We start from the raw sequence: 23331 nt of genomic DNA on the forward strand, positions 1-23331 counted from the left end.
ATAGCTATTCAGTGTCCTCTGCAGGCAGGCCTTGAGAGCTCATTTCTGTTTGCATAAGTGGTAAAAGCGATAGTTTAACTTTTTCCTGAGTTTTAAAATGGAAATAATAATTAGGTTTGTATGCGATGTGGAAGGAAAGGATTGTTAGGACTCCGCCACAATGATTATGATGTTTTGTATCCTACTTTTATATCATGGTAAACAATAAATTTATTTTACTCCTGTTTTCCCTTTGGTTTGTCTTAGGCGGAACCATGTCTATACTTCTATGTGTTTTCTTACGGTATTTGAGCATGAAAGTGATTAGGAGGTTAAGAGCTGTTGAAGACCAGTATCTGGCTTGTAACATTACCTACAGTAGGATGACTTCTCACTTTCTTAACTAGAATGCACCAAACAAAATTCTGTGCCAGAGAAGAAATTCTCTAAAATATTTAATGAACTCAAAATAGTAGCTGTTGTTAACCAAAACAGCTTATTTTGTGGTTTTGACTCTTGTTGCAGTATTATTTTAATCTAAAGAAAAAAAAGGAATGCTGTCGACTTAGCATATCTGACTTTTAGAGGGCAGAGGATAAGGTTACAAACAGTCAAAACCATTTCTGATTTTTTATCATGAAATGAAAATGGTGCCTTACTTCTGGAGTCAGAGGGGAAGAAATAAAATTTCAACATAGTTCAGGATTCTTGAAATAAGCTTGTGTACTGCTGTTGCCAGTGGCAGGAAACAGAATTTCACATGGTCAGAAAAATGTCACTGTGGAAGGTACTCTGCAATTGTACTTTACTAATTCATATTTGGAAAAAAATTTCCTTGAAAAATAACCATATATTCTCAGTTGTATTTAATGACCATACTATTTTCAATCTGAAATTTTACGTATTTCTTAATCTGTACAGAAGGAATATGGGGCTCCCATCTAGGAAAAGTACTAGTCAGTTACTACTGGAAATGATTTGTTTTCACGGTTTTCTTTTGTTCAGGCTTAACAGATTCAGGTGTGTTTTGTATAAACAAAAACTTGGAGTAGGAATGCCATAACTGAAGTAGATAATTTTTTGGAAAGGTTTCTTTAGGTTGGTCCAGACTTGAAACCTGGTTATGTTGTCAGTTTCACAAGGAATATGAAACTAATTTGGAAAACTTGTTAATATGTCTCTCCATTTTGTCCCTTCCTCAATAGCTCTTGTTTGTTTGTTTATTGAAGCACTGATTAAAACAGAAGCTCTTGCGTACAAAGCAGGCATGGCAGCTTAGATCTGTCATGAATTGTCAGATTTGTGCCTGAAACTTTCTGAAGTAATGGTCCTACACCACTGGACTGGAATGATTGCATCATCCTTTTTTGCTATTTCTCTTCCTTTTAGTAGTCATTTTAAGCTACCACTAGTGCAAAAAGAAGTGGTGAACCAGGACTACCTGTGAGCAAACTTTCTTCTGTTCATTTTGTTCCGATTTCAGAACACTAACAGTTAGTGTTTATCCTGTCCTTTCCTTGGGTCAAAGTCTACTACTGTTACTGCAAGAGAGACTGAAATAAGGCAGAAGAGGATATGAAAGGTTCTTAGTAAGGAAGAAAACTACAATGCTTTTGAAAGAACTTATGTCATGAATTCATTAATAACTTCAGCTAATACTTGAGTAGGCAGAGCACACTATTCATCGAGGGATATTCTTTCTTATTCTCATCACGGGGTTCTGTTTTCTGTTCATTTGTCAGTTCATCATGTGAAAGATTTCTATCAGCAGATATGCAGCCTTTTATTACCAAGTGCTGCTGCCTGCCTCTGCCTCCTGGAACTGTTTGCTTTTCAGAGGTATCTTGACTCTTTGATACTAGCATGGGTAAAACCCAACAAGTGTAAGTTGACCACTGACATTGCTGGGTGAGATGGGGAGGAGCTTCTTGGTATTAGTCTTCATTCTCTGTCCTTTTTGTTTATGTCTGGTTCCTTTGAGCTCTTTCTCTGTGTTGTATCCCCTCTTGATAAGGGCTGGGGGGAATGAGAGAAGATTTAGTCTATGGTGCTTTTTCCTGAACTTTGCAAGTTGCTGGGTTTTTTCATCCCAAATTATATAAGTCCTGCAGATAGTGGAAAACTTAGTGCATCTATTAATATTTTGGATGTAAGGTGTTATGGAATTAGTAGACTTGCCTCACTGTTGCTGAGGAAGCAAAGATTCTTCTAAGGTCTTTGGATGACTAAAAGTATGTACTGGAACTAAACTGCCAATTTAGACAAGAAAAGCAAAGTTAGAGTGAGCTGATGTGATGCAGAATTATTTTTAAATTAAAAAAGGAAAAAGCAATAAGACTTCCTTGGTTCAACCAGCAAAGAAAGGTAGTGCCTTCAAAATCCTGGAGAAAGGACAGTTCAAGTAGCTAGCATGTAATTCAGTTGAAAATGAGTTTTTAATTCTGAATTTCTTCTGTGTTGGTTTCTAGTCATTAACTCTTATGTTACCTTGGTGAGAGTGCTGGGTACTAGACACATCTGATACTACTACTTTGCAGCTACTTAAAAACAATGGATATAGCATTTTCTTGGAAGCTGACTCACTGTACATAATATGGCTTTGGTTTTGTCTCTCATTATGAGGAGTTTGTTCTCTCTACGCAAACAGATTTCTGCTACGAGCTGCCTAGTTGGTGAGCATCTGGTATCCCTCTGTTTAGTTAAAGGTCCTTAGAATAGTTTGGTTTTTCACCACTTTTCACTGTTGATACAGTACAGAAAAGAGAGTTTTTGTTAGACCTCTGCATGCACTCAGGCGTTTGCTTCTGGAATTCACTCATAATCCTGACTTTCATTAGGGAAGAGGTTCTTGTATGATGACCTGAGTATCTTAGTGCTGCTATATTTCTGCAATTTTCTGCTTCTGACCTTGTGCAGGATCCTCTTCCTTCTCATGCTGATACTCAGCTATGTCTCGTGTTGAAAGTTAGGTCATGCGCATATGTTGGGTATATATTGCTTAGATTAATTTTCTTTTAGTTTAGCTTCTTGAATCACCTTGCTCTATGAGGATATGAGATGATGCAAAAGTTGGAGTAGAAAATACACGTGGCAGGAGGTGGGCTTACAGCAGTTGTCAGTTTAGCTTATCCTAACTGATTTTAAGATTGCACCTTGAGATGTTTCAAAGGAGGTTCTTGTGTAGTTACTAACGTTGGTTCTTGAATACCTGGTGACGTATCTTGTAAATGGAAGTACTATATTTACTTGGAATGTTACTGCTGATGAAGAGAAGACCACAGAGAAGTCACATAACTGGGAGAGTGGTCCTAGAGAAAATCCTAAAGCAATCCTAAAGAAAAAAGGTCATACAATTAAATGTTGACATCAAAACATCTATTATAACTAAATTAAAAGGTCCATCTCCTCTTTTGGATTTTCCCCAAACGCATAGCCTGCTGTAGATGTTTATATGACTCCCTTCACAGTAGTCATTCTGGTTTAATTAAATACCAGCAGTTGCTGACAAGAATATCTGTAGGCACGAGAATACAACAGAAACTAAAACTTTGCATAGTGAAGGTCATGGTAAGGAGTTTACCAGAAAGCTCCTGAGCAAGTCAGGCTGTTTTTCTGTGCTTTTTGTCACATTTGCAAATTTGCTTATGGGATGAGAGGACTGCCTAAGCTCATCCACTGTGGTGGTGTTCACTGCTTAATGTGCAGCTACAGTATCTTATCCGCTGCCTGTTTCAAGCATAAGTTTTGATGAACTGCAAACTGACTGAACTATTTTGGGTGAAACATGAGTAATGTCATCACTAGTAAAGAATAGAGTTTGCAGTTGTTTGTCAGGCACTGACAGATTCTGTGTCCAGGAGTTCCTCTATTTGTTCCTTTTCAGATGTGTCAGTAAAATACATTTTCTTGCAACACAGTTGGGGAAAAATTCAGACTATTGGAAAAGATGGAAGCAATCCGAATTCCAGGAATTCATTATAATGTCCATAATGAAACATGTTTGAGTTTTTCTTGATCATTTCCTGTTATTTTTCACTTCTTTTTTTTCACTTTCTCAGCCACCTGTTTCTGTAGTAAGTTTTAGACAGAGTTACAAAGACCATGTTTTCCCTTTTATCATCTCTGCTATTACTGTATATACTGTATACTTCAAGGTACCTTGAAAATTATCCAGAAACTCAATTGCTTTAATGCTGTGTTTCACGTGTTGAGATCTGCTTTTTTTATGCACAAAGTTCTTGTATTTAGGTTTCGGAGCATTTGAATTCTGCAAATTGTTGAAGCATAGAGCTGGTTCCTATTCACTGTTTCAGGCATCCTTGCTGTGTTATATAATAAAGAAAACCTTCTGTTTCACCTGATAAAAGAATTAAATACTGCTCTATTTGAATAGCCCTATCAGTAAGTAGTTTATATCAACCTGTAGCACAACATTTTTGAGTCCTTGAAGGAGAAGGTGACTGGAACAGTCTACCTGGCTTTACTAAGGGTCAGTCACACTTGACCAACCTGACTGCCTTCTGTCAAATGACTAGGTCTTCAAGTGAGGGTAGAGCAGTTTGGATGTTTTTCTTTACTTTGACCTTAGCAAGACTTTAGTGTCCCACAGCATACTCCAATTTACAGTCTGAATGGGAGGATGGCTGAACAAGTGAAAAACGGTTCAGAGTCATTTCAGAGGGTGGCCCATGGTTCATACTCTACCTGGACAGCAGTTAAACTAGAGCTCCTCAAGGGTCTACTGTGACCTACCCTTACTTTTTTTTTTTTTAATGTCTTAATTGGTGGCCCAGAGAGAGAGGTGGAATGCACCTTGATCAGTTTGTGGTAGTCACAGACGTGGGTGGCTCAAATGCAGGTGGCCATCCTGAAATACTCACGCTGGAGGAAGGGGCCTGTCAGAGTCTTAAAATGTTCATCAAGGGCTCATGCCAAGGCTTGCTTCCAGGACTGGTAACTGTGCTGCAGAATGGTTGGGTTGTAGCTTTACTGAGAAGGACCTGATACTGGTGAACAGCAGGTTAAAAAGAAGTCAGCAGTTTACCCTGCTAGTCATGAAAACAGCTTTATTTCCTTTTAGTTGGTATTTGTTTCACATGGTCCCAGACTGCATCTGCGGTACTGTCTCCAGTTTTGCTCCTGTGCTCCCTAGCCTCAAGAAGAACAACATTGATAAACTTAGAGCAGGTCCACCAGTATGATCAGGGAGCTGGAGTATGTGACCTGTGAGAGCCTTTTGTGGCTGTTTACCGTGAAGAAGAGATGCTTGGGAGGGATGTAGTAGCAACCATCCTGGTATAGGCAAGGATGGATGTCAGGAAGATGGAGCCAGTCTCTTTACTGAAGTACACAGTGGGAAAACAAGAGACAGTAGCCGTAAATTTTAATTGGGAGATATATGTTGAAAAATTTTTGCTACAAAGAGGATTAAGAGATTTTAAGTGATAACCTGTAAGCCTCTGTAGGGGTTTTCAAGACCTGAGTAGATAAAGCCCTAAGCACCTGGGACTGAGGTCAGTGTTGACGGAGCTTTGAGGAGGAAATGGAGCTGGATGACTTCCTAGGTCCCCTCCACTCTCAATCGTTCTATGAAGAATCACCCACGGAATGGGACTTAAGTAGCAAAACTAACCAATATTTTCTGTTTTATTTGGGAACTTCATTCCTTATGTGAATGGTGTTTATTTCTAGTGCTCCTGAGTAAAGTAGCTTTACCATAATCACTTACTCATGTTGACTGTTTTTGATATTAAGCATTAATATCAAGACTTGGAATCTGCCTACTGAGTAAGCATGGAATAAGCAAGATAAATTCATTGAATAGACTCATTTAATCTAAGAAAGAAAGGAAAAATACTCTTTTTCAGTGTCAAAAATATATTCTAGTTATAATATAACTATATTATAGTTAACAATATCTCTTGCCTTTGTTATTCTGAACCTTGTGGTAAAACAGAGCAATTTGTAGAGCATTTGAATTTATGAAGGAGGAGGAAGCAACATGTTGGATAGTGGAACTGTCGTTTTTCTGATATTGGTTCCCTTCCCTCTTTGTCCAGGCCTGTGAAAAAAACTATTATCTTAGATGCTACATATTAAGATCTCCAAAATGGACAAGGCTTTAGTTAGATTATTGCTGCAGAAATTACATATTGGGTGGTTTTAAGTGTGATAGCCCTTCTCATGGGTTTGTGAAAAGTGCAACTTCACTACTTTTTTTTGTAACCAGGAGAGCTTAGTGAATACTTGTGTGTTTCTGCTTGTGCTTTTAAAAAAAGTCTGTAGTGGTCAGTAACAGGCTTCTTTGTCGTGGTTTCTGTGCTTTTGAATAAGTTACTGTCTCAGCTTGTAGTCTTTCTTTTCCTTTGCATCCAGGATCTGGATATATTCTTGTGAACTATTGCATTAGTATATCAGATTTTTCCATTATCTCTGCACTTAGACATGCATGCATACACATAATTGTATGCGGGTTCTGTCTGTCACGTGGTTTATGTATTACTGGTTAGGAAATGGATTTGGTTACACGATATCTGTGAAGGGAGTGTGTATTTACAGTGGGAGTTTTTTGGCATGTAGTGGCCATTGGATTGTTTATGTCTTAAATCGCTTCATACTTTCATCTCTAACAAGTGAAAAGCATTCACGTGATGTTTTGCTGCATTACCATAGGCAAATAGTAACTTCTTGACTAACTTAGCCTCTTCCAGTGGTTCACTGAGTTTATTAGTTTCAGTTTAGCAGTTGCTATTGAGTTACAGATTTTACTGAAAACTATGTTGAACTAGGAGACAAATTGGTCAATTCTTCCATCTTACTGCTTTCAGACTCACAGGCTCTTCTGCTTTATTCACCCCTAATATACACGGAAGAGTCTCTAAAGTGAATCTCTATCAGAAAGACAAACATCTGAAAGAAGTTTTGCTTTTGTACTACATTCAAGGTAAGACTTTCAAAATTGTCCATGATCAGATGACAAAAAGCATGAATAGTGAGACCTGCAAAATGGGACTGTTTCTGAGTTCCTGGCTTCTTGCACATTATACTGTTCCTGCAGACTATTATGCTTGTTTACTAAGTACTAAATACTTTGTTGAAATGCACTAATGATCAGAGGCATACAAGCTGGCAGTGGCTGTGTTCCTTAACTAAAATGGTCAAGTAGCTTGCTACTTGTACCTAGTGTTTACTATGCAGAGCTGCCTTTTGGGTAGCATAGGTGTTTCTAATTCTAGAACTGATATACTAAGTTGCATGATACAATATGGAATGTCTTACTAAACTGGCAGTGTCTTAGTAAACTTTTTCATTTACTTTTTGGTCCTCTGCTGAGCTTATTGTAATTCTCTGTGAATGCAGAGAATGAATGCACTGAATGTGATATTGAGTGATATTTTGTCATTTTCAAAACATTGGGAAGTAATTGGGAGTCATAGGGCAGGTTTACTGCGTTTTGGAGGGAATGGTAGATGCATTTCTTTCAGTAAAGCCATAGCTTCAAGCACATGCACAGGTGGCACCTGTCTGCACGCTAGAGCACTGATCAAGTGGTAGGAGCCATTAACATTGTTCAATGGTGATGCCATTGCCTTCAGCTTACATGCACAGTTTGATGGAATGTTATTAATGTTTGGAGAGAGAGGAGACCTTGTAGCAGCCTTCCAGTACCTAAAGCAGGCTGCAAGAAAGCTGGAGAGGGACTTTTGACCGGGGTGTGTTGTGATAGGACAAGGGTAATTGCTTTAAACTGCAAGACTGGGTGTTTAGATTAGATAGTAGGAAGAGAAATTGTGGCTACCCTCTCCCTGGCAGTGTTCCAGGACGGGTTGGATGGGACTTTGAGCAACCTGGTCTAGTGAAAGGTGTCACTGCCAATGGCAGGTGGGTTGGAACTAGAGGGTCTTTAAGGTTCTTTCCAACCCAAACCATTCTATGAAGAATGGATAGGTGCATAGCTGTCCCTTGCAGAGATAGTACTTGTGTAAGAAGGGGAATACAGGGCCATGTTATCTAGTCATAGCTGGGATGTTGGAGACATTCACATGTAGTCACTCAGAAGGACCTAAGAGATATTTTGGGGACTAATGTAGAAGTAGCACTTAATAAAGGCAGCTGGTTGCCTAATGCTAGCAGTTTAGGGGGGGGGTGGAAACCTACCGAACTTGGCACTCATTGTGCTGCATTCAGCACCTATTTGAAGGCTTGAATCAGCAGTCTTCTATTCATGTACCTATTTCTGTCTTTTTGTGACTGTGGTTTTGTTTTTTATGTAGCAGGTTTTCCTGAACTATTTGTGTAATCCCCAAGCTAAATGTCTTACTTTTCTTTTTAAACTGCTAAATTCATCTCATTCTTTCAGTTGTTGCATTGCAAAAGCCTGAATACTTTGTGTGCCATGATTATTTAATGGATACCTAGTTTAATCCAGATAGTTTGTTAGACTAGTATAGAATATGTGCAGGGTAAGCTTTGTGTGGAGTAAAGTGGTAAGACTGAGATGTGAGTTTTGGAATGTAGAAATAATTTTAAAATGTCTTGACGTGTTGTCTCTATAAATGGGATGACAGAGTGGAGTGTTTGCCCCCTTGCTACAGTTAATGTGGTTTTTTTTTAGTACGTCTTTGTGCTGAGATGTTCCCATCACCATGCAGTCCAGCAAGGGCATGTCTTGCAGCCAACAGTGTACAGGAGCAGTAGTAACCTTTGGTGGAGATGGAAATGGTGTCTTAATCTATGTTATCCAGATTTGCCTGCAGCTGATGTCTGAAATGATGAGTTGCGTAAAGTGAATGTTGAATTATTAACATGCTTGCTTTCCCGGAATCCTTTTTGCTGTCAAGTCTATGTGGACGTATCGCTACTGCATTGACTGCCTTTAATGTCCTTAAGCACCCTCTCTAATAGTGATTTCTTGAAACTTGGCATGGTCTTCTTGCATGTTAGTTTTAACATTCTTATTGACAAAATTACCCTTTGAATTTTTACAGGTGTAGTTCGACACGTATTGTGATACTTGCATAGTGGCAAAACTAATACAGTTTTTACTCAATAGAGATAGCTGAAAGTTCAGCATTGAAATATATATTGCAAATTGAGAGTTTAAACTGTATTGATTAAAAGTGAATCCAAGTGATTTATTGTGGAACTGAAGTTGCAGTACAAATTGGACAAAACTTTGAGTATTTAGGCTTGAAAGTTGCCAAATGGCTGCTTCTTGCCGAGTACTCCTCTGTTTAGATCACAAGTGAAGCAGTTCAGATAGCCTCAATGCAGACACCTGAAAAAGATTCCATGTGTCCAGGCAACGATACTGGAGCCTGCTGCCAGAAAAAAAAGGTAATGGAAATATGCTTCACTCTGCAGTTTCTAGAGATAGCAATTTTTTTGATTAGACTTCAGGCTTTTTCTTAAAAAGTTTCTCTAGCCTGGTTGAAAAGTAGAGCATGCTGTAAAAGAGCAGGGGGGGAGTAGTGTGTTTTCTGAAGTAGTCTGAGAAGTCATCTGTGATCCAAAACCTAACTTTCTATACAATGCTGTGGACTGAATACCATGTGATTGCAGGTGTATTGGTTCTGTTACAGTATGGGAGTATATAATTACATATCATGTAGGATCAGCTGCCTCTCTTCAGCATTTGTTTATAACTGCCTTAAAAATGCTTTGAGATATGCCTTATTTGACATGAATTAAATCAGTTCAACCAGGTTGATTTAGGAAGGTGATGAATCTGTGTTAGTAATAAGGGTGTGACTTTCTAAACAGATGGATCCTCTTAAAAATTTTTAATTTCCTTTACATTTATAAGTGCTAATTTTCTTAATACTAATACAGTGCTGTTACTGAAGTAACTTTACTAGTAATTAGAAAAATTGTCTTAACATGGAGGAGACAAAGGAAAAAAATGTTCTAAAACTGTATTTGGGGTATAAAAATAACTATGTATTTTAACAATTCCTATTTGGAGCCTTCAGTTCCTGTATTATTTAAGTTAGTTCTTTTGGAAGATTGTGTGTGTGTAGGCTGTGAGTTGACATAACAGATGCTTGAATTCTCTCTTTCCAAGTTGTGTGCTGTGCAGTAAACATTAAAATGCCTATAGCATCATAAGTGTTAATATTGGGCAGCTCGTACTACTGGTGTTCTTATGTTACCAATTAGAATGTGATGGTGATTTTATTGTGGTGTTGAACGACCTCTTTTACATTTAATTTAACTCCTGTTGTGTATAAATTTAGCAAGTGGTAACATGGCTTAAAAAAGCCATAAATAGATCCAAGTGGCTAAGCAGTGTGGCAGAGAATTTATGCCTTCCGTAACTGTCTGCACATCAGCAGTGGCCAAGTTTTTTTTTTCGTTCTGCGATGACTCAGTTTTAGTGCATTTGTACCTGAAGATTTACTCTTACAGGATGAGGGAAGAACCTTCTTGGAGAGAGGGAAAGTCCTTCTTCTAATTGTTAGTATCATATATAAAGAGATGAAAAACCACTCTTGCTGTCTCTTATAAATTTGATATAACTTGATTTCTGTCATTGTCAAACATGTCACCATTAGGGAATTGCTGGTGAATTTTCTGTGCCTGGTGCTAAGTGAAATTTTGATGGATTTTTTTTTGATGTTTTTGCTTATTTTCCACCCCACTTTGTGGAGTTTAAGTGCCTTCTAAATTTTGGATGTACTTGGGGTCCCACTTAGGGATGTGTGTGTTATATGTGTAAGATAGGGAAAAATGTGATGAGTTGGCATGCGTATATTGTAATGGTTTAATTCCTCTAATAGACAAAATGGGATGCTATTGTGCCTTTGAGAATCCTTTGTGGGATATTTGTTCTAAATACAGGATCTTTGCAGAAAGACATGTATAAACCAGGTTTGAGGATTTTTTTTTTTTTCTTTCAGGAACAGCAGAAATATGATTTGGGTATTAAGGATAAAGAATTCCTTATAGGCTTTAGTGATAGTAGCAAGACTTGATTCAAAAACTGACTTGTTCTAGGTGCATTACTGGCCACTAGGAACTAGGGTGAGGTTCTCTATGCTGATGAAAAAATAATTTTGGGGACTCTGGCTCTTAGATGGCTTAAAAATCACTGAATACTGTTCAGAGAAGAATTAGTCAAGATAACTCTCTGCAGATAATCTGTTTCCCCTCTTTGTGACCATTTCATATGAGACACTTAGAACAATATTAGTCTTTTGAAAACTGTCAGTCTTTGACTGTATCCTACAGCTAAAGCATCTTAAATTTTTGTAGCTGTCCCCTTTGGTATTTTAGCAGTCAGAGTATACAATTATGTCAATTTTCTTACCTACATGTAATGAAATATCTTTATTGTCTAAATGCACATGATTGCTACTGAATTAGCTGATCTGAAATATGGAGCTTTCTCTGATTTTTCATGAGAGCTGATCCTGTAGAATTTTTTAATTATTTTTTTTTCTGACGACTGATTCAGCTGGAGTTTTTTAAAGATTTTACACTAAAGCCTTTCTTTGAAAGGCTTAGCTAGAAAAGGCTAAGCCTTTTCTACTGCATAATCAACAGAGAAGGTTTTTATTTGCAAGATTACTTCTGAATTTGATTAATACCATAGTTTGCTAACACTTTGCTCTTTTGGGGAAAGGAGTGATAGACTCTGGATGTCCTTAGTACTGCTATAGTAGGTAGAGTGGATGAGACTGAAGTGAGATGTGATTTAGGGACGTGCTATTTTGGCCCAGAGGACTTGAGAAGAGATGTGCCTTGTAATGTTATCAGGTGACAGGTGTGGTGGGTTCTTTCTCAGTACATTTAATCGGTGCTCAGGCTGAGATTTCTGCTGGTTTTATGCAGGTGGATATTTACAAAGTCTTAAGTAATCCACCTGTAAGTGACTGTATTTTTTTAAAACATCCATTTGAAGGCCAAGTGTTAACAAAGACAGCAAATGGACAGATGGTTTCAAACTAAGTAGCTATTCCTATCTAGGTATTCTAGCTAGTAATGTGATAATAAATTTACCTCATGGGGAAACGCTATAGGAATGTGCTCAAATGATAAGCAGTAATAGTGAACATCTTAGCTTGCCTGTGCATATCATTCTGTGTCTGAGCTGGAGTTTTGAATCCCTATCAGGAAGATGAAGGTTTGCAACTCTGCCCTTTGCTTTAAGAAAAAACACAAACCCATACAGAGTACAAATGCATCTTTCTCAATGTGCAGTTGCTGGATTGCTGTGGAAAGCATAATGTGTATCTAGAACTTTAATTACACTGCAGCTATTATGTACAATAAGATAAAAGCTAGTTAGAAACTTCTGCAAGCTTTTCCCTTGAAATTCCTAGCAGCCCCAATAAACATGTTTGTTCAAAGTCCTCTGCTTACAATCCTATGTTGTTTTAATTGAGGTTTTTTTTTTTTAAGAAAGCTAACATATAAATGGAATACATTTTAATTCTTGAAGATAATTCCTTCTCTTTAATTCAGCTAAAGATAGATCACTGAAAATGAGAGTTTTGTACTTGGATGTTTTTACTGAAGCATGTTAAATGGCCTCTCTCTTCAGCCTCATCTCTTCCTAAAGTTGGCTGTTTGAAAAGCTCTCCAGCATAACTGATGGAGAGATGATTCCACATTTCCCTGCTTGAGTTACACTGAGCATAGATCTGATCTTCTTACAGAAGAACAGAGGAGTAAGTGCTTGCCAGTGATCTCCCAGTAGGCAAATACAGATTGCATACATGCATTCTGAATTCCAGTAAGGCTGGCTTTTGGTATTCCTTCATCTTCTGCTTGTATATGTATAATTCAATGAAGTTTGATTTACTCGTCAGCTGGATGAGCAGTCTGCGCTTCAGGCGTTCGCTTGTACCAGCGTAACTGTCTGTACGTCTGCTCAGCCACACACATGGAAACGGGAATGAGCTGCTGGGAGCAAATACCACTTAAGCTACCACTGCTGCCAGGACATCTGCGCAGCTGTAATGTGAAGTTACTGATCTAAAGCTTACCTCAAAGTGAGTCACAGAGAATTTAAGAATTAAGAGGGTACCTTACAAGTACGTTTTAAAGACAGGTCTGCAGGAAGAGAGTTCAGAATAGCTTTTGTAACATGTATCAAAAAGTGCACCATTTCTGAGGTGATATTTAAAAGTACGGACCTAATTAGAATACTAAGCCTGTGGTATTGTCAAGCTTTTAGGTGAGTGTAAAATACTTGTATAATAGTGGCTTCTTGTTGCGAATTCAGCATTTAATAGTTCAAATGACTAACCAGCAATGGAAGTTTGAACTGCAAACTTCAACATGCTGAACTAAACTTTCATAGGAACCCCAAGTATATGTTTCAAGACATTTAGCTTAAGAAGTCCTGGGTGTTAGTTTTGAACTTTAGTTCATTCTGCTTCCCTTAACTGTTTAATATGAATATTTTAGTGCAGCTTCCATTGAAAAGAGGGGTGGGGAACAAAAAAAACCCACACCCACAAAAACACAAATCAGGACTTTGTCTAGTCTTGGTTGATTCGCAGTGTTTTTGTAAAGAACCAAAAATCACTTAGCAAATATAAAAAAAGAATTAATTAGCCTTTTTTTACTGAGGATGAGCAACTCTCTCTTGAGGGTGAAAGTTGTACATTTTTTCAAGTAATTAAGTAGCAGTTAACTCCTGGTTTAGTTTGGAATTTGTCATATATGTAGGAAGAACTACTGCATGAACTTGGAGCACTAGTGCATTTCCTTGGTCTGTGCTCTTACCTTCTCAGAAGAATCAGGTAGGCTAATGAGTGCCTCTTAGGAGAGTGATGTTATCTTACGTTTATTGTACGCTGGGAACATGCAGTCTGGGAACATACAGTCGGGAGGTTGCAGTTTACTGGGTGGCCTGTGGCACACGTTAGTGCTCTGTTCCTTCTCCCTCCTGCTGAATTTTACTTCTGCAAAATCTTTTAGTGTCTGTGTGACCCACAGAGATTCAGGGAGTTTGCAGTTCTGGAGGATGATATCGGTGGTAGTGGTATTGTGCTGTCATAAGGGCAATCATGGCACATTAGATCATAGCTCTTTCTGCTCATGTTCAGTCAGTGAGGTGCTTTGTTTGTTTACTTGTTTTAAAGCAGCAGTGATTTGGTTGTCCATGAAAGGTCAGAGTCGTAGCTGGTTGTGAGGGAGAATAAACCCAGTGTTTATCTGGTGCTCCTCTGACCAGAGTCTGGAAACTTGCAAAGGACTGGATGTAGTAGTGGGTTTTGTTTGTTTAAACATTAGGATTCAGCTTGAGGATCGTTAATGCTTTGCTACCAGGATTATTAAGTGCATATTTAATCATCAGGAAGACCAGCATTTGATGGCTATCCTTCTGTAAAATAATATGGTAGGGTTTTTCAAATCTCTCTGGATTTCTTTTTTTTGGCATGTGCTTATTTTGGAATATTGGGTTTAGTTCTTTAGTAATGAATTACTTATGTTGACTTCAACTGTATGGTCTTAACCTTGAGAAGAAAATAGTCTAAATGTGGTGAAATTCAAATTCTTTATTAGCAAAGGAATATTTAACTTTTGTTCAGTGAAAAACTATTCTACTGTAGGGTGCTGGTGTCTCAGTAGCAAAAAAGTTTACTGAACTGACTTAGTCCTACTCAAATATTTTTATTGTATTTACATTTACATACTCCAAAGATTTAAGTAGCGCAAATAAAATGCTTAATCCATCTTGCAATTTTGCTAAACCTTTAGTAAGGCTTATTCTTGTGATGTAGTTTATGATGGGCAGTCTGAACAAAACATTTGCATTTGTGTATGTGAGTGTTTTCTGCACAAAACTTATTAGGGGCTGTATATAATATCTTGTTATCCCGAAGCTGAATCGTGAATCTAAATGTTGTGTGAAGGAAAAAAGCATGGAGCTTGTTTGGAGAGGTAAGAGTCACTACTGTGCAGAATTAAGTAGAAGTAGTGTCCTCTCTTTGTGCTATGTTCAGGGGTGGAGTATGCATCTTAAAGTGCTTTTGTGTTTTGGGATACTGAATACTGCATTTCTCACTTGTGTATAACTGTAGGTATAGTAGAATTTATATAAATAGAAGCATATTCTGGAGAAAAATGCTCTTAGCCCAAAATACCTGTTTTTCAATCTGCCCTGCTGTAAGCAACCTGTCTCCTGGCTAAAAGTCATCCCTCTATAAGGAACACTCTCTCCAATCCTCTGTGGAGTAGCATTTGGGAGGGGTCAAGTCTCATGCTTCTGAAAAGCATGATGCTTATCTTCTGGGCTGCTTTTGTGAGTTGTTCTCTTCTAAAGGCCACTGGAGTAACATCAGAAGCACTGAGGCTCCTGAGCACTCTACCCTGCAAGCACCTTGTATCCTCCTAGTTGGGGGGATCTTCTGAAGGTGGGAGACAGTGCACAGAGGGAGCTGCGTTCTGGTCATGCGTTTTGTGTCTGTGTCTTAGAACAACCTGTATTTGGGAGGAGGCAGTGCTGTTTTGTGCAACTTTGTGAGTCTGTGCTCTCTATGTTTTGGGTTTTTTTCTCCAAGGTTCTTGGATGTGGAAACAACATTTTTATTGAAACTTTTTTACTTCCTGGGGAGGGCTTTTGCCATGTAGTCCAATACAATGATTTAGTATATTTTTTTTTTAGAACTTCAAAGTTCGTTAATGATTTAGTGGATGCTGCTTAAGGTGTAGTTTCACAATACTTCGAACAAATCTGAATTGGCAGCAGCTCCTGGTTCTGCATTTCTGTCGTTGGCATTTGTGTTTCCTAAGCTGGTTTGGAGACCTCAGAGTGGCAGAAAATAATTGATTTTTTCTGGATTAGTTTGGTTGCTTGAAGCATCCATCCTGTGTTAGTGCCTAAGAAGAGAGAATGTTGGTGAAAATACAGAGCTCACAGCAGTGTACAAGTTATGAGCGTAAAACTTACTGAACCCTTACAGTTCTTCAAATGTAGCAAAGTAGTCCTTTTGGACAATTTTGTGCTTATGACACTTTTTAGTAGTTGAATAGCACTGTTTAGTGTTTGGAAGAGACAAACCATAATGAAATATCGTAGCTCCATTCTTTGATCAGTGGGCTTAAAGTCAAGACCTGCAGTAGGTCCCCTTTATCACTCATTCAGCTCATCAGAGTGCTGTAATCAGTTTTAAGTCTTCAGTGTCACAATAAGGCTTGTATTTCCCTCATGCCCCAGACAAAGCTGGCTGATATGCAGAATTTTTCCTGCAATAGTTCCTTTTACCAGTGTACTGTCATGGTAACTTTTGTAAGATGCAGTGCTTTATAAGATTAAATGTGTAGTCCCTGATCCATGAAGGAGTTTGGGCATTTGCATCCTGTTCAGATGATGCTTTTGTAGATCCACACATCTGAATTGTTAGTTATTTGCTACTTTTACAATTTAACCAGAATTTATGGTTAATTTTATAGAAACTATTTTTAAAGAAATATGATTCTTATTTCAGAGGACCTGAAATTCATTTGCAACTGAAGCATATTGCTTTTGTTTTAAACTCTTGTGCATTTTTACATCTAACAAAGCAGCATAAAAAGCTTAGAAATTACATGTGCTATACATGATGGGTTTAAGTCTTATCAAGCACTCAACGAGTGTACTCTGTCATTTGAGTAGGTGAATAAAATTAAGAAATAGCAGTGTGATGCTAGGAGACATGCAAAAACTATTCCTTCTGTTGCTGAATCTGGGGACTGAATGGCAAATAATTGGCTAAAGACTTTTTAAGTGCTAGTCAGTGTTGGTGAAGGAAATGGGGAAAAATTTAATCTGATGCTTTGTTAGCATGAATCTTGAATGTTACATTCAGAGAGTGTATTGAAAGGTCTTCTGACATCCAGGTGTCACTTTAGTTCAAGCACTTCTATTTAGGAAAAAGTTATATTCATGACAAAAATAATGTAAAAATCCGTTGTACCCCATCTGGAGTAGCTAACTATTTCCTTTGTTTCTTTCTAGGAAATATCAAAATAAAGCAGATGTTGTGTCCTGTACTGTTATCTCAAGGTTTTGCACGTCATTCTGTTATGTGCTTCTTGGCAGCAGGAATGTAAACTAATTCTTACAGCACTGAACTAGAACCTTGACAAGGTTACAAATACAGGTAAGAACAAATTCTCCTACTTTGAAATTTGTGGGAACATGTAGTTGCTTTTACTTGGACTGTGTTTTAATTTGCAATTTGTAGTTGACTATGGATTAACAGTAATTTCAGAACATGTTAGATAAAATGATGGGTTTTTTCTCTAGATATATTAGAATTTTGTTTAATGCTGATTTTTAATAGGCAAGAAATATAACTTGAAGTATAGCTTCTTTCTGTTATACAAAGCACTGTTAATTAATTGGAGGGAAAAAAGTAATAGTTCACCACCTAAAATGTCTGCTGACCCAGATTTTGGGGAAGGTATGTTCTCACACAGAAGACTGTACAGTGTCAGTAAAAAAGTCATGAAGTGTTTTGCCACTTCGGGATCAGCTTACTGTCTGCGTGTGGCTTTTTTTCCCCGCAAGGTCTGCATTTCTGTAGGTGCCCTGATAGCAACAGCACTGCTTCAATTACCTGTTTTAATCAGTTAGAGAAAATCTCTCAATTTCCTTACAAGGTCCCCTGTAGCTTCAGCTCTTGAAGCACCTTTTCAAGGGTAAAGGTTGATTTCTTTTTTCCAGGTCAGTGAAAATGTTTTGGCTGCTGGTTTTTTATCATTAAATTTATCTGACAGTGATGGGAGATAACTGGTCATACTGTTTGTCACTTTCTTCTGAACCTGTGTGTAGGGAACTAAAAGTCAATGTTCTTTTTCTCTGACTTCTTTAAAAAAATATAAATTCAGTGGTATAAAACTATAATAATGGGAAAAAACCCCATATCCTCTGCAAATAGCTGTGATAGAGATTGCATATTTTACCTTGTATGTTTCTGAAAGATTTGTTTCAGTTTTTAAACAAGGATTATGTGCTTTGAAGATTCTCTGTGAAATAGCTTTATTGCATGTGCCCAATCTGCAGAATCATGATCAAGTGAAGGCCTTCCAGTCTTGATTTTGCATTTTGGTGTCTTTGACAGGGAGGGTGGCTTGCTACTTGTCAGTAGTGGCAGGAAAGAGTCTGGACTGTTGGTATGAAGTGGTCTAATATGTCCTACTCTCAAGTTGAAGAATGCATAGGGTCATAAGTCAGTGACAGGTTTGTGCCAAGGAGGTGGCATTGATTTTTCTTCTACAATGAAAGAAGGGTTCAAACATAGTTTGTTTTGAGGGTTTTTTTGCTAGTGTTGTGTTGATTGAATGTTCATACTTATTTTGCAGTGATGTAACGTGTCAAATAAAGGCACAACTGTTCTTGTGCTGTGCCAGTCAGACTTAATTCGAGTGGACCTCTAATATTCATGTAGCCCAGCCCTTGTGTCCAGCTTCCTCAGATTTCTGTGTGAATCAAGAAGTCATCCCTCAATTATGTAAATAAACGGGTATTGGTTTACTCTGGTTTTGCAGACCTGCTGCAGGGACACTTATTCTTGTCTTTCAGACCTGTTTGGGAACAATTTATTGATTATATGAATTGGTGATTCATTACTGCCTTATTCTCACCAAAGGTTGTCTGAAACTTTTTGTAAACAAATTGGAGGAGGTAAGAAAAATTATCTGAAATGCCTAAATTTAGAATAAGGGAGGACTCATTCCTAGTGGCATGCTGCTTCATGCTAACGAGTAAAATTCTTCAGTTTTAATGTCAATAGTGTATTGGATAAACTTTGGTTCTTTTTCTTCAAAATCTGAGGTGCTATTTCTTTAATAAAAACCTGGCTACTGTTTGTTAAATTGATGATTAAGAAGCAACAAACTAAATTTACACTCAAAATAATTGGTCTCTTACTGAATTTAGAGAACCAAACAGTGATTCTGCATAGAAATAAACTTGGGTAGTGAAGGATCACTTTTATAGTAGGTCAATGCTTTGTAGTATCCAAGGGCCATGCGTGCATCTGTTTTGAACAGCCCAGTAAAGAAGTGAGAACATTCTTATTGGCTAAGGAAATATGAGTGGATGTGGGCAAACAAAAAGAATTTCAGTTAATATCATAGGATGTAAATCTTGTGACAGTACGGTCAGGAGAGATAAGCAGCAGTTCAGTGCAGTCTTTGGGTGGTATAATAAAACCACACTGAGCTGCAGGGTTTGAGTTAAGGACAGAATGTGACTTTAGGGTTAATAAGCCTGGACAGGTAATATCTGAATTAACCAGGTAGGCCCCTTTCACTGAAATGCCAATGCACCAAATTTCTACTCCAAGAAAATGGTGGAAGAGCATGAATGGTGGCTTATGCAGAGCTGTCTTGACTCTTTAGCCTGCGTTCTGGTCCCATGCAGCTGCTGGCAGCAGTAGTCTGCTTTGCACTGTCCAGGCCCAGCCTTGTTGTATTGGATGAACCAGCCTGGGTATTTACCTATCTTATGTATCACTTCTTGTAACTCTGATAAACTGTTTGCAGATAGCGAAGGGGAAGGAATTTCCAACACTTTGTAGTGTTTGGAGGAAGTCTTGGTAAGGAAAAACTGAAACGGTTACCTGAAGACCCAAGATGAGTGACACATTGACTACAGCAGAGTCTTTCTTACTGAGAATGCCACTGCATATTTCTTTAAACTCCCTAGTAGTGGTACAATGTGAACTAAGGGCTGTTATCAAAAGTCATACTGGAAAGCACAGAATTTTCTGTAGTTAACTAGGAAAAGCATTGCATTTTTTTAAAGTTTTCATTTGGCCACAAAACTGTGTGAATTTGACTTCTGCAACTTGAATAAGAGGGAACCTGCCTGATAAAGGTTTCCTGACTAAAAAGGCATCAACCTGTGCTCTGGTGACTTTGCACTGTATGCTGTGATTAGAAAGGTAGATTCAGAGTCCCCTTTGAAGTTTTTTGTGAAGTTCATCTTGAATATCTGAAGTATGATCTCCAACTTTGTATGTACGAAGCTGCATTCCAGAAAAATAAGAAGCCTCAGCATAGAAGCGTGCATGAGAGACACACAGTTGCTGCATAAACTGAGCTTGAAGATCTGTAGTTATCTAGCTTAATCCATGTTTTAGTAAGAAAGCAGAATATAAAATAAAACTTTGAAAAGACCACAAGTGTGTATGCTTTTCTGGTGTTAACAGCATAGCTAAAAAGGTGCACTCCTGGTGCTCCTTTCTATTTTTTCAGTCGTTTCTGTTGAAGGTTAGAGCCCCCTTGAATCTGCTGTCTAAGCTCTGGCTTCCAAACCCACTGCAGTCAAAGTGACAAAGTTTCAAAATACTAAAGCTAACTTTGCACTTCTTCAGTGAAGCAGTTCAAAGAGTAAGGGCAAAACCATCTCAGCCAGCAGTTCTGAAAGAAAAGAAATTGCTGGCACAATGTAGTGGTGTGTAGCTGAGGCAGAGCAGAAGCGATAATGTTTTCAGGTAGTGGTACTGACGTTGATTATAGATGTGAATCTACAGTGCTAAATTGTGCCTGTGGTGGTTTTGTAGCTCCAGACCAGTTTTTAAAGTAGCTCAAATAGATTCTCAAAGTAATGTACATTCTTTGTAACTTGCTGGTTGAAAAGTAGTGGTAGGAGAAAGTTGTGTTTTGTTTGTCTTTGTTACTGTTTCTTTTTCCCCAACTGTTGCAACAATGGAGATGCTGAAATTAATTTCAAAACTACAACTGCAGCTTCTAGGCATGTATGCTACCTGGTGATGAGGATAACTTGCAAAATTTTTGGAAACATCTAGTTTAAAAGCCTTTTGGGATTCTTTGCTGATATCCTGGCATGAAAAGTTTTTTGGTAGTAGGCTCTATATTGAAGTTTTATAGTGGTACTTAATTTCATTTTTAAGTGGAAGTAAAACATTCAGATCTTATTCTTAGATTGCAATCATTTCTGTTTGACTTTGACAGTATTTTTGGCTACAAAGTTAGAGTAGCAGTTACAGCCAAGCTTCAAGTAGAGCTCTTGCTCAAAGCCTCAGTAACTATTTGCCTAATGTAAATTCGTATAATGCCAGCATTTTTAAGGCCAGTAAGTAAGAAGCAAGACCAAGTTTTCTCAGATCAAAAATCAAGATCCTTTAAAGCTGGTTTCACTCATCAAATGAATTTTCATGTATACATACATTATATTACCTATTTATACTATGAGTGTAGTGATAGTATAATAATAGTCTATTGTAAGTGAACACAAGATGAGTAAAATATCAGTATTTCTTGTGTAAATTGAAGAGGCACAAACCAGTTTCAAAACTGTCTGCAGTGTGTGCAGACACACGTACGGCAGAGAAGTCTGCGTGTGCACATAATACACACTAGTGAGGGATTGAAGGTGGAGGCAGAGGAGCTTTCTACCAAGACTAAGTTTGATTTTTTTTACTTCAACCAGAGAAGTTACTTCTTCCTGCACTTTCAGTGGATTTTGAAAATGTGTCATAGGTGCTTTGATTATTTATTTGTCATTTACATCTTTAATATCTAGTGCAGCATTTTTTCTGTTGAATCATCATTTTTTTTTATAGCAGGAGCACATGTGTTTTGTAACAGGAAACTCTAGCACTGTTTCTTTTCCACGGCACTGACTTATTAAAAGTGACTAGCCTGTTGAGTGAATCCTTCTGTGGAAAAGACATTTTACAGCACACTTTTATGACTTAAGCCCAAAAGATTGATGTTGGACTATTCTCATATTATGAAAAGATACATTATTGCCTTTGGGACTGTTGGCCATCAAGGTATTAGTTTAGTTCTGATGTTCTCTTTGAAACTGACATGTGATCTGAAAATTATTTTATAGTATCTATAAAAACTTTGATTGTAGCTTTTAGACCTTTGTAATACAATTATGTGTTGGTTGCTGTTATGGTTTAACTCTAGCCAGCAACTAAGCACTACACAGCTGCTTGCTCTTTCCCCCTCCTCCCTCTCCAAGGGGGATGGGAAAGCAAATCATAAAAGTGAGACAATTCATGGGTTGAGATACAGACTTTTTAGTGGGGAAGAAAAGGAAGGAAAAAAAATGATGTCCCGCCTGTTATCCTCTCAGCTTCTTGTACCCCTTCAGCCTTCTTGCTGGCAGGGTATGAGAAGCAGAAAAGTCCTTGACTTAGTATAAACACTACATAGCAACAACTGAAAACATCAGTGTGTTATCTACATTATTCTCATACTGTATCCAAACACAATTCTGGTAGAAAATTAATTTACTCTATCCCACCTGAAAGGAAGACAATATCCCCTCCTTATTCTATACCATTTGTATCATACCCAGGTCCCACACTTTCCAATACATCCCAAGTAATCAGTCACCTTTCTTTTGATATATACACACAGATATCATTCTATAATACTATTTTCTACCAGTCTATGGGCCATCCCTCCACAATGTCTGAGTTTATTTAGTTCATGACTTCGGGCTTCATCTGTCATAGCAGGAGAGATTGTGCGTAGTGTTGGATTGTTTCATGCTAAAGCCATAACTGCTGCACTTTTCTGGTTCTGTCACCGAAATTGGTTCTTCATTGGTCTGGGTAATTCTACTATAATACCCTTGATATTATTTAACAACTGCAATAGTGATAACTTACAGTATTATATTACATTATTTGCTATATGATTCAAATCATTACCTGTCCTTACCCAGAATCAAATCCCCTTGAGGTACACATTGGACTTCCTGGTCCTTCTGCATAACCCACCATGTGCACCCAGGTCCTTGAGCAAATGCAATCCTGTGGGTGATTACTGGATCTCCTGTGCAGGTCTCCTTGACCTTTTTTGTTTTATGGCAAAACCAGTTTTCAGAAGGATTCAAACTATTTTTTCCCTATCTCAAAAACTTCTGTTGCTGTATCACCCCCCACAGTATCGTGATCAAGGTATTAGGTGTTCTAGAGCTTTGCCTTATTTGAGTACAGTCTGGATCGGTCCATGGCAAATGGTAGGTCTGTGTTTCCACCTGTCAGTTCCAGGTATACTGGATGGCCTGCACTCTTGCTGCCAAAGAATTGAGAAAACTGCATTAGCAATATCAGCTGACATGCCACTTGGCTGCCTCTGACTCCTCTTCATATTGAAGTTCCAGTGTGTCTGGCATGGCTGGACTCAGAGGGGGCATGACTTCATTCAGGCTGTGATAGTCTGCTGTTAGTCTGCACTGGCCATATGGCAGCGAGCTCTGCCAAAGTGAGTCCACTTGCCTGGGTGGCATAACATCTTCTGTGAAGGGATACCTTTCCTTCATACCTGGCAGGAGTTGCTTCCAGGGGCTGAGGGCTTGTACCCCTTTTCCAATTGTTTTGTTAATGCCCTGTTCTGTAGAATAGGATTGCAGATGCTTATCTT

General features: G+C 38.1%; 1 protein-coding gene across 5 annotated transcripts in view; it reads left to right on the top strand.

Annotated features, from left to right (window-relative positions):
* The window catches only part of PPM1B (protein phosphatase, Mg2+/Mn2+ dependent 1B), a 60612-nt gene that overhangs the window by 8865 nt on the left and 28416 nt on the right, over positions 1-23331 (top strand). For 3 of the 5 annotated variants that reach the window (XM_050314627.1, XM_050314632.1, XM_050314631.1), the window contains exon 2: positions 16931-17075. The gene's annotated coding sequence lies outside the window, so the exon portion shown is untranslated. Of the gene's footprint in view, positions 1-6806; positions 6923-9009; positions 9316-16930; positions 17076-23331 lie in introns of those variants that run through there. The other 2 variants (XM_050314629.1, XM_050314630.1) reach the window with 2 other exon arrangements.

The sequence above is a fragment of the Myiozetetes cayanensis genome, unplaced genomic scaffold (genome assembly GCF_022539395.1).
Source record: "Myiozetetes cayanensis isolate MyiCay16 unplaced genomic scaffold, myiCay2020 scf2-11, whole genome shotgun sequence".
In the NCBI taxonomy this organism is placed as follows: domain Eukaryota; kingdom Metazoa; phylum Chordata; class Aves; order Passeriformes; family Tyrannidae; genus Myiozetetes; species Myiozetetes cayanensis.